Source organism: Pteropus alecto, unplaced genomic scaffold (assembly GCF_000325575.1).
Source record: "Pteropus alecto unplaced genomic scaffold, ASM32557v1 scaffold222, whole genome shotgun sequence".
Classification (NCBI taxonomy): Eukaryota; Metazoa; Chordata; class Mammalia; order Chiroptera; family Pteropodidae; genus Pteropus; species Pteropus alecto.
Genome location: NW_006433716.1, coordinates 3,820,403 through 3,832,211, shown reverse-complemented (window position 1 = coordinate 3,832,211; position 11,809 = coordinate 3,820,403). Strand labels below are relative to the sequence as shown.

At 37.1% G+C, this 11,809-nt stretch overlaps 1 pseudogene; it reads left to right on the top strand.

The window, feature by feature from the left end:
* Positions 1-663: 663 nt before the first annotated feature.
* Positions 664-782, top strand: LOC112477002 (annotated as a pseudogene).
* Positions 783-11,809: the final 11,027 nt, after the last annotated feature.

Below are 11,809 nucleotides of genomic sequence, written 5' to 3'. Positions count from 1 at the left end.
TCAGAGGAATGTTTTACTTACTAGATTACCGGTTTACAAAAGGATATAAATCAGGAATAGCCAGATAAAAGAGATGCATAGGGCCAGGTGTGTGGGAAGGGACTCAGAGCTTCCATATTCTCTCAGAGTGCACTATTCTCCCCAAATATTTACACGTTCACCAACCTGGAAACTCTGAACCCCATCTTTTCTAGTTTTTATGAAAGCTTCATTACATGGGCATAATTGATTAAATTATTGTCCATTGGTGATTGATTAAGCCTCCAGTCTCTTCTCCCCTCCAGGAGGTCACAGAAGTAGATTTGAAAGTTCCAACCCTCTAACACATAGTTGGTTCTCCTGGAAACCAGCCCCCATCCGTAGGTGCTTTCCAAAATTCACTGTATTAACATAACAAGAGGTACCTTATGTTCTCAACACTTAGGAAATTTCAAAAGTTTTAGGAGCTCTGTGCCAGAAAGGAGTCCAAGACCAAATATACATATTTCTTATTATAAGTCATAATACCACAATTTAAAAATGAAAACAATGTTGTAATTTATAATATAATAATTTATAATTTATAATAAACAAGATAGGGACAAAATGGAGGTTTCAAATCAGAGATCTACAAGATAATGCTGATAAAAGTTGAATACTATATAAATATGTTTTAAAATTTGGATCTACAGTCATGCTACCCTGAACAAGCCTGATCTCGTCTGATCTCGGAAGCTAAGCAGCATCAGGCCTGGTTAGTACATGAATGGGAGACCACCTAGGAAGACCAGGTGCTATAGGCGCAAAAAATAAAAAAATAAAAAAATAAGGGATTGTAAGCTGACAAGGTCCTTGCAATCTGTGAAGTCAACCAAGGGTTGCCTCACCTAAAAAATTAAAAAAATAAAATAAAATAAAATTTGGTACATATTTTTCATGAAATGTTTAAAAAACCGTGTAGTGAACTTTTTTTAAATCACTCTCTATCCTTTATAGTAATCTTCCTTTTTTTCATATACCAGGTTTGCTTAAGGGGTCCACCTGCATTATTCATATAACATTTGAAAAGTGGGCCATACTTTACCATACATAATTCAGGCAGTTTGCCTCCACTCTCGGTTTTTATAGTTAATAGAGGTTGTGGAGTCCTATATTTTGTTGACAAAATATAATGGTATTTACACCATAAATCACCTCTATGGATGATGTATAAAGTTTTTTTATGCCTTCCTCTGATCTATTTGAATTTATTGTCAAGCTGTACACATAAATATACTTCAGATGTAACATAGAAATATTGACTTTTATCATCAACCATTTCTCTTTTGGGGTACATTTTTTAAAGCTTGTGGCTTTTTTTTTTTTTTTTTAGTTTAAACTATGAGAAAAGCTAAAAGGAGGTGAATTTACTCAGAAGAATCACCTTAGACATTAGCGTCTGTGTATATTTGATTCACAAGAGCAAACCAAATCAACAAATAAACAACAATTTAAAAAAATCTCAAGGGAAATTCTCAAGGAAAAATTTCCTTTGATATAGTCTAAATTTCCCTTGCACATAGTAGTCATACAAAAATATTTGTTAAGCTGAATTAAATAGACTCTTCCTCGTGTCAAGGAAATTTCTTTATAGTAATCGACACTGATGTGTGATCTGACACTGCTGCAAGATGAAGTCTCTGGGAAGCAGATTCAGATAACTGTTAGTGTATAAGAAGTTTATTAGGGAGTATTCCCAGGGAAAGTATGAGGAATGGCAGAGAGAGAGAGGTTGGTCTGTAACGTGGTCTCAACCAAAGGTTCAGTCAAACTCTTAGGGAGCTTTGAAGATGTGTTGGCCCTTCTTGGTTGATCTTGTTCTGATCGGGTGGGGTGGGGAAGGCCTTTATAATCTGGCATTGACCAGTCATTAAATGTGAGTTTCCCACCTCCTTTTCTGGGAAGACAGTCTGACATTGAGCAGGACAGCTATCTTCATCTGGGCAAATTTTGAAGAAGGTTGACTGCAGAGATAGAACGTCTAGTGACTGGTGTAATAGGAATAAGTCCTGGTACCCTGAAGGAGGATCTGAGATGTGCAGCATTGTATTCAATGGAGACACAAAAAGAAATATTTGACTATACTGTGACTATAGTGTTCCTTCTTTACACTCCATCTTTCAATCTCTAATTCTGCTAAACGATAGGCTTTTTTTTTTTTTTTTACAGGTAGACCTATGAGGTCTGACTTGGCTAATTATTCCAACGATTTCCTATTCATTATCTCACATAGCAGGGAGCCTCTTTGGACCATCAAGCCTGGAAATTTAGGATTGCACATTAACCAGTGGAATATAATTTGCGAGCTGCTGTCTCTGGGCTTGGAGCTCACTGTATATGTCAGGATATATATAAATAGCCTCAAGGTTTGCTCGAGCACTTGCCCATCCAACAAGAAAATGAGCATTACAGTAATTGAGAAAATGAACACCTTGGGTCATTTTCTTGCTGGCAATGGTTAGAAACTCTTATCATTGAATTACCCTGCTTTGTTTCTCGTTATCTCTCAAAAGCATTGCTAGGCAATAAGAGATTTGGCATACAAAATTTTAGTTTGTTTGGGATGAGGAAGGTGAATTATGAGAGGAGAAAAGATTAAATTCTAATGCAATACAGATTGAGTGCTCAGACTTCTCTGTTTTACATTTTTACACTGGATGAGGTGGGGAGATGGAACTTTACCTGGAATTCTGAAAATCTTCTAAAAGTATATATGTGATTTTAGCTGTATATACATCTATACACTTTTATCTCATTGTGGTATAGCTGTCATTAGATGCTCAAAGTGATCAATGATACCGAAAAGTTTAGTAATCATTATACTAAAAACAAAACAAAATAAAACAGAAAAAAAAACCCTCATTCATTCTCTGATTTTAAGCTATTACCTCTATATCATGCATTTGGATAATTCACATGTGTTTGGATATTCCACAAGCAACTTTTTCAACTTTTCTACAACTAATTCACCATAAGCAAGCCCTATCACTATTTTCCCTATTTCTGTGAATAATATTATATTTAGTTAATCGTTCAGTTTAGAAATATAGGCATAGTTTCTCCTCCTTTCCTTTGTCCCCCATATCTGAGTTTGAGAGGTCAATAATCTTGGAGATGACTTGGTGTGAACTCTGCTCAGTAGCAATACTTTATACCTAGTGGGGCAAAAGGGCCCATTGAAATCCTCAATTTGGGGAAAATACAAATGCCAATTAAGGGAAGAAAAGGCAGGTCACTTAAGCAAATGCTGTTGTCCCTCACAAAGTTAGGCAGATTTTCTCCATGTCTTATGTTTCTTCCACACATTCCTGAGTAGGAAATTATTCTTCTAAGACCTTTCTTTCTATTTCCCTTGTATTCTTACAACAAATTTATTTTTAAAAGCAATTTGTGTATCTCTTCCTTAGAACTCTTGAGACTTTCACCTGCTGGGTGAGTAAAACCTCTCTAGATAAAAGGAAACATTTCTCTGCCAGGACCCCTCTCAGGTGTTGACTGATGCCTGAAATTCCAGTAACAAGGTACGAAGCCTCTCATTGCAAAAGGAAGGATGAGGATTAAAGGAGGAAAATAAGGAAGTCAACTAATATTCACTGTGTATCTGTTATGGAACAGACAGTGCGCTAAGCCCTTTACTCAGATGACCTATTTGTATACTTGTTCCTACCTTCAAGCTAGATGTAGTTATCCTAGAAGAGGAAATTGTCAGTGAGATTAGGCAGTTTATCCAATCTCAGTCACTTTTCCCTTAGGGGGATTTGTCATGACTATGACACCAGCATTGTGATCCAGAACAAGTCACTCGATGTTTGGTGCTTAGGGAAGGCTGTAATGACATTTACTTCTTCTGGTTATATTTGGACCAGGAGGGTGAAGAGTAGACGTTGGAGCTAGCTATGCAGGAGAGAGAAGTTTGATGTCGGGCTGGCTATTTAACTGTTTTTCTCAGCTCCAAGTTAACTCTTTTGTGTGCCCTCTGTGACACTGCTATGGAACTCTGCACACTACATTTTCAAGACTCCTTAGTGAAGGGGGTTCTCTTTTACAATCTGCCAATTGGGACACGAGAGAGAAACCAGGAAATATGAGGAGGAGAGAAGGGACCGCTCTCCCCTTTTTATCTGTTCCAAGACAGTGGCAGGTAGGCGCTAGCAGCAAAAGTTGGTTCTAACCTCTAATTACTTCCAGCACTCTAAGAAAGCACCAGTGTCTTCAGACCCACTCAGAGGTACCAGCTACAGCCAACAGTGCACCCCTGCCTCAGAGGCCTGAGCACCAACTCCACTGGCTCCAGGTCAAAGCTCTTAGATTATTGTAGCCCCTATCTTTTCCTTTTCTTCTTCTAGCCTTAGAGTGGTAATTGCTTTCTCTCTGAGCTACCTCAGGGCTCCCCTTTCCCTCTTTTAATCATCAAGTGCCTGTTACCAATTGCCTGTATTAAATCCTTTGTATTTTGGAGAGTTATGATGGTTTCTGTTTCCCTGACCAGATATTGATTGTGTGTCTAAGCTGTGGAGTAATTAGATAGACTATAGGTAGTACCAAAGGCTAGAGAAAAATAGAACAATCTCTGATCTGGTCCAGAAAACTGCATCACAAGATTATTGGAGGAGGCCTTGTCTTGACTGAGAAACTCTTGGAAGAAAGTGTCTGAATTATATTTATCGACAATAAGAACATTCCTTTGATGCATGGAAGGAAGCGTGAGGTTCAGAGAGAGACTCTAGATGATACGTCTCTTTAAAGTAAATGCAGAAGGCCACACAGAGGAATTAGATCTTCACATTGTGGCCTCTTTTCAGTAAGTCAGGTAGTAAAAGAGAATCATTTGCAATTTGTTCCTTTTCACTGGAGACACCAAAGCAGTCTGCCCTCATGTGTCCAATTTGTCTCATTCAGAGAGCCTGAGATGAGATGGTGTGTAAGAGTCGATCCTCCCTCACCCTCAAATTACTCAGTTTTTCTTTTTACTCAAATGTCAGTGAATGCTTTCAACTGTTTTCTAAAGGAACAAATTACCTACTTATTTAAATGAGTTAACTGTAGCTTGCTGACAAACAGTATTTCATTTTCAAGAGCAGATGTCAGACTTTTAAAACATTAAAAGCCCATCAAAAACATTTCAGGAAGTAGAGCCAAAACCTTGTAAGTGACTTCTAAAAATCTCTTCTGCTCAGATATAGTCAAGATAATTAATTGGTGTGATAGTTTTCTGGGTAGAGTTTATTTTTTTGTTTTTTGTTTTTTGTTTTTTTGAAGTTGATATGTTTCAGAAGTTTTTGTGGATATATTCATTCACCTTAAGTTCAAGAAATGTATGCCACATGAAGCAATGAAGGTAAATGTCCATATTACTTGGAAACCTATAATCTGTCCAAAGGTGATGAAATCTTGTTCCATATTGGAGCGTTGGAAAGTACACATATGTATACCTCTTTTTGGTCAGCAAACTTTTTCTCCAAACTTGTTCTCATGTAGAGCCCTTCTGAGGCTCACCAGATGGAATGATCAAAAAACTCAGGTGGAGAATCAAAAAACCCTAACTGCTAAGAAGTTTGGAACAGAAATGTCTGAATTCTAGCTGGATCCCCATTTTCTGAAATGTATTTTATGTAATCTTGTCCCATAATTACTAAATGAAAATAAGATTTCCACAGCCAAACACATTGGGGGAGTTAGGCCTAGTATGACTCTCCCTTGGAGGTTTAGCACATAAATCTTATTTTAAAGACTCTGAGAAGTCCTGAAGTAAAGAGACCAATTTAATTTTGTTGAAAGGAGTAATTTCCACATTTTTGTGACCATGAAGCTTCTCTTTTTACATTTTGTATGGCACAACATCCCAAACTATTTTCCTTAGAACATATTTTTGGGATATCATGTATAAATGTGAGAAGGAAGATGAAGACATTTAAAAGTCCTTCAATAAAAGAGTAAAATATTAGGTTCAGTCACATTTACTTTTTTAAAAATATAAGGCATCTTATAACAATTAGAACTCTGTCAAAAGGAACAGAAAAGCCATTTCAAAGTAGTTTAAAGCAAAAAAGGGAATTTAATATTTCACAATACTGAAAAATCCAGGGTAGACTTGGCTTCAAATGCTAAGTTCAGGGATTAAGCAATCTTTTATTCCACCTGTAGTGCTACCATGATTCTATTTGTGGCAGCATTGTATATAGCCATAGACGCTCCAGCCATTCATGTGTTTCAGGATAGAGTGCAATGGAAAGAGACCCCTTCTTTGCTGGAACTAGTGATAGAGACCTTTTCAGGTCAAATAAATTGAGAATGAAGGCAGTGTGGACCCTGAAAAGGAAACTGAGGATTGTTGCTATTATAAGAGGGAATGGATGCTGGACAAGACACACATTCAAAATGCCAAAAAAAATAATATTATGCAGGCCTCTGGTCTATTTTTCTATTGTGCTAACAGGAAAAACAAACAAACAAACCTCAGAACATGCTCTCTATGCAGTCTGCTTACTTGAGCAACAGAAAGGAGGAAGCTTAGAGTATTGACCAGATTCCGAAACTGGAAAGAGATCCCTGTTAGAAACAATCACTGGAGATGAAAGAAAAGCAGAAGCTCTTAGAAGACAAGAATGTGTATGGCCATTGAATTCCCCTAGATTGGAAATGTGGCCCTAGTACTTTATCAGGAGCCCCCTGAGTCGAGGAAAGAAGCTGAAAAAGATAGAGAAAGAGAAAAGGAAGTCCATGGTTTCCCTTATTAAACCTCATTCCTTCAGTTGCCATCATTTCTCCTCATCCCAGTGTCGTCATTTCCTTATAATTTTCCATCACTTACAGAGTTACCCAAGTTCTTCACTTTAACAGTCCTCCTTTCCCTTCCAGATCTCTAAGAATCTCTGTCTCTACTTATGATCACACAGCCTCTGACTTCTTATTTCTGATGCCAGGTGAGAGGTGGGATGTAAATTATTATTTATTGTCAATGAGGAAAGTACTTTCCTTGCAATACAAGGTCATGGTCTGAGTGATTTTCCTTCTCTTCACTCGTGTTAAAACTTTATATGTATTGAAGTTCAATCTCTGTTTGTGAGTGAATGTTGATGCTTTTATGGATTGTTGCCCAAATTTCATCATGCATTGGCTTCTCTCACTCTTTCAGCTTCTTCTCCCATTGTTCTGACTTACGCTTTATGCTCCATCAACGCAAACTTCCTGCAGTTCTTCATTCATTCTTATGCTGTCTACCACTGTCTTTGGTTAGGTTCCCTTGAAACAACCTGAGATAGAAATTCTTGTGTCAGTGATTTACTGAGAGACTGCTCTCAGGGGAAACCTGGAATGGAGTGAGGAAAGCAGACTAAGACAGGGAAAGAAGCCAGGCCAAGATGTGAGTTCAGCTGGTTCTCAGGGGAATTCTGGAGCATGAATTATACCACAGAGTTTTTCTATTTTGAGGTAAGAGGACCGGCCTTTCATATCTCAATATCAGTCCATCATTGGCTGTGGCCACTTTTGGAAAGAGCATAGCCTCCTAGGCATTCCCAGGTGCACCGCCTCTCAGAATGAGAATAATTCCCAGGAGAAGAGAGTGCAGCTGTGAGCTGTTAATAACCAATACTCAAAGCAGCTGGGAGATCTGCTAAACTACTCCAAGTGTTTGCTTACATAATTCACTCAACGAAAAATCATTAGCCCCTCCTCCTGCTCTGTCGTCTGAAAACTTGCCTCAATACAGTGGTTTTCAAGCCTTAGAATCAACTTCAAGTCGTGTTAAAACTGAGACTCCCTCCCTCAGAGGTTCTGATTCAGTCACTCTGACACAGAGTCGAATAATTTACATTTCTAACAAGTTCCCAGTTCATGTCGATGATGTTGGTCTGAATCCCACAGTTTTCTGTGCATTCTTTGGTTTAATAAATTCTCCGGTTTAATAAATTCTCCCCATCCTTCATAATGCAACTGAGGTATCATCTTCAGGAATCCTTCCTATGTATTCATACTCCCATCACTTTCTCCTTCTTGGAAGAGTGCACTTTTTGCTAACTAACACCCTATGCACTTACACACTGCATTGAATTATATACAGCAGAGTCTTTGCTTCAGGTGGTAGGTGGAGGGATATGAGGAGTCCACCTGTAGAGTGAAAGCTTTAAATGGATTTCTCATAAAAATTAATTTTGTCCCATTACCTTGTAAATCCTTGAGGACAGCATTCTGTCTTATTCATCTTAATAGGCCTGGCTCTTAGAACTTCACCTGATGCCTCATTCAATGCAGGTTTGCTGAACTAAACAATATAAAATCATGTTCAGGATTGGTTTCATGGGAAAATGTTTGACTTACATTAATTAAATATTTACATAAATTAAAATAAGTTTAACTTACTTGTGGGAAAATACGTCAATTTGCAAATAAACTTGCGGAAAATAATTTATATTTTAGTTGAAGTTTGCCTTCTCTAATATACTGTCTATCCCTGTCTGTAGAAAGGCATTAACCTGACTTTTCATACACACACAAAGGAGTCACTTCCAAAAATAAGCACCATTTTAGGTCCAACACTTACTTAATGCATAAACCTATAATTTGTTTTTGGAAAAATCATCTTGTAAAATGATGATGACTTCAGGTTTAAGAAATCTGGTGCAGAGCTAGGAAAAAAAGTCAACTTTGTGGCAATACTGCAAAGAACAAAATATAAGCAGCATTTAGTGTCAGCAGCTGTTAAATGCAAGCATTCACTGTACCAGACAGTCTTCCTTTAGAAAACATAGGCCAGTGACAGAAGATAACAAATAGATTGCCATTCTCAGTGAAAGTATGAGTGCTCTCTCTAGAAGAAACATGATAATTGGGGGAAAATAGCAAAAGGTGACTTTGAAAGGTGGTTAGGGAATATATAATGTAATGGCTGTTCAGGTATATATTCATCAAAGTTGTCGACATAGTTGGTCTTTTTAGCTAATATTTAAGATGTTGTTTTAAGGAAATTGTGCATCTATAAAATACCAGAGACAAGAGGGTGTAGAGTGGTTAGCATTAAACCTTTTTGCTAATTGGACACGCCAGCTACTGCTACAACATTCGTCTGTAGCCTTAGACAGGCTAAACATCCTGAGCTAACCCAACATTTAGAATTAATGTGTTTACTTTAAGAAACACAACATCTGATTCAATTAGCATCCAAAGTCATGGAGGCTACAGAATTTCATGTTGGAGGTCTTTCTTTCCTTTTCTTTTTTCTTTTTGAATTTATACTACAGTGTTTACAAAACCTAAATTAATGATGAAGAGATGCATTTTTTTTTTTGTCTCGGAGGCTGAAAATATAAAAAATTGGATTAAAATTATGAAGCTACTCTGACATGATATATTAAGAGCCCTGAATGACGCCTAGGGATGTAGAAGAGGAGAAAAATACTTGAGCAAGTAAACAGAGTTTATGAGACTTGTTTATGCCAGGAGAGCAGGATGAATATTTCTGACTAAAAGTTAATTAACTATTTTGCCTCAGTGAGCCAATTTGTCGTCTTAAACTTTGATTCATTAACTGTAAACTGAGAGGGTTGCTTGTTCCTTGGTGTACTCGTAGATGAGTTTGTGTTAAATGGTGCTGTGAGATATTGTCTGTTCTTTCCAATTGAAACTAACCGAAAAAGACATTATACTGAAAGTAAGACTTTTTAAGTGGCAGTAAGTAGATGGGTACTCTTTCAGAGCAAAACCTAAGAACTATATGGCATAATTGCAAAGCTCATCAACCCTCATTAAATAAAACCAGGGTACATCCAGGATTTTCAAGTCTGCACATTTAATGGGGCGTGGAAGTTGCCTGGTTGGCGATTCTGAAATCTTAAGACTTGTGAACTTACAAGAGATGCTTTTCCAGGTTTGCCACTTGGAGACTGTAACTTAAAAAAAAAAACAAAAAACCTCTTTTGTGATAAAAAAATAAATCTCCATTTGTCGAGATATTGACTTAATTTCTAATTGCATGTTTTGCAAAAGCCCATTTGCTGGATATGGAATGTCTTTGAAGTCGTGAATGGGCAAATGAAAAATAAAGCACTGAGGGGAAAAGAATTCCAACTGTATCCTAGGATAATGATCTTTAAGATTGTAATCACAGCCAGAGAAGATACTTGAGGAGTTGGAGTATGTGTTTTTTAAAGAGAAAGTTTAGACAGGACCACATACACATGACTAACTCATATCATAGGACGTATTTGAGAATATTTGTGAAAATTCATGTAACTTAGGTAAGTTGGGCCTGTAAACCTTGATGTAAATAGAAATAGATAAAATGCTATTCTTCATGAGCAGTGGTTGCTTCTTTCTCTAGCACATGATGTAGACTTTCTGTTTTACAATGGCTCTCTGACTCTTCTGTGAAAGACAGAGAGTGCACTGTGAGAGCCTTTTCATGTGTGCAGACGCTAAGGACACAAGAATAGGAACTTTGCATGTATATAACTGTACACCTGGTACCTGGAACAATGCTTATTGAGCAAATAAAGAAATAAATGAATGAACAAATGAATGAATGCATTGGGGCACCTTAAAATATACCAAAGAGGTTACAGTATTGTTTTGGTGAAATGAATAATGAGTTAAGCTGGTTTTTCTTGCAGGGCTTTGGATAGTGGGTTTATGGGCAGTAAAACTGATTAAGCATAGAGTATGTTGTCAGATACGTTAAAATCTTTGCTTTTCTACTTATTGGTAACTTTGGGTAAGCTATTTCATTTTTCTACATTTCTTAATTTTCTCACTTATAAATCAGAGTCAATAATGATAATAACCTTCTCATAGTCTTACTGTGAGGAATAAAAAAGTAATGTTTATAAAGTGCTTTGCAGAGTACCTGCTACTTCACTCTTAAGAATTTATGAAGCTGCCAAGAGCTCTAAGGTGATTAATCCAAAATGGAATTTGTTTCAAAGGACAGTAAGAAATTATCAGTATTTACAATTGAGGCTTTATAAAGACAGAAAAATTTAATTAGTACAAATTTACAAAATGACTTTTGCATCTCCAAAGGTTCCAGCTTGTGATATACACTGATAATGACATTCATGCCTGCTGTCTTGACTCAAGAAGAAAAACAGAAGTTGAGCAAATTGGAGTGTCTCATTATATAAAATGAATATAAGCATATCTGAAATTAGAATAATAGCAAGAACATCAACAAAAATGAGGAAGCCATTATTGAGATTAACTATCTCAGAGTTATAAGTTATCAGCGTTGTAACCATAATGGTGAAATAGAATTTCTTTTCAAGATTCCTGAGATGTTAAACTTTAGGATAGAAGTGTGTGTGTGTGTGTGTGTTGTGAGAAAGGTGTGTGTGTGTGTGTGTGTGAGAGAGAGAGATAGAGAGAGAGAGAGAGAGAGAGAGAGAGAGAGAGAAGGTTTTGGTACATTATATATATGAACCACATCTCCAATGGGCATACTGAAAAGAATGGTTGGTACTTGGGTCCTGATGGAGAATATAGCACAAGATATGAATACTTTTTTTTATCATTTCCAAAGCAGTCTCACATGTTATCATAAGTAATGAGGGCTGCAAACTTATAATATAGGACATGCTTCTAATCCTTGTAACTTGGCACCAGGCACTCACTCTATTTTCAGTCCACAGTGGTTACCTGTAAGTTCTCTGTGGAGGGAGAAAGAGAAGATTGTCTTTCATTTCATCCAGCTGGGCTATCTCCATGGGCTGACTCCCTTGCCACTTCATCTCCTACAATAAAGGTGTCATGACAGGCTGCTTTTATTGGAGATAGTTGTGGTGGTTGAGCACCGTGATTT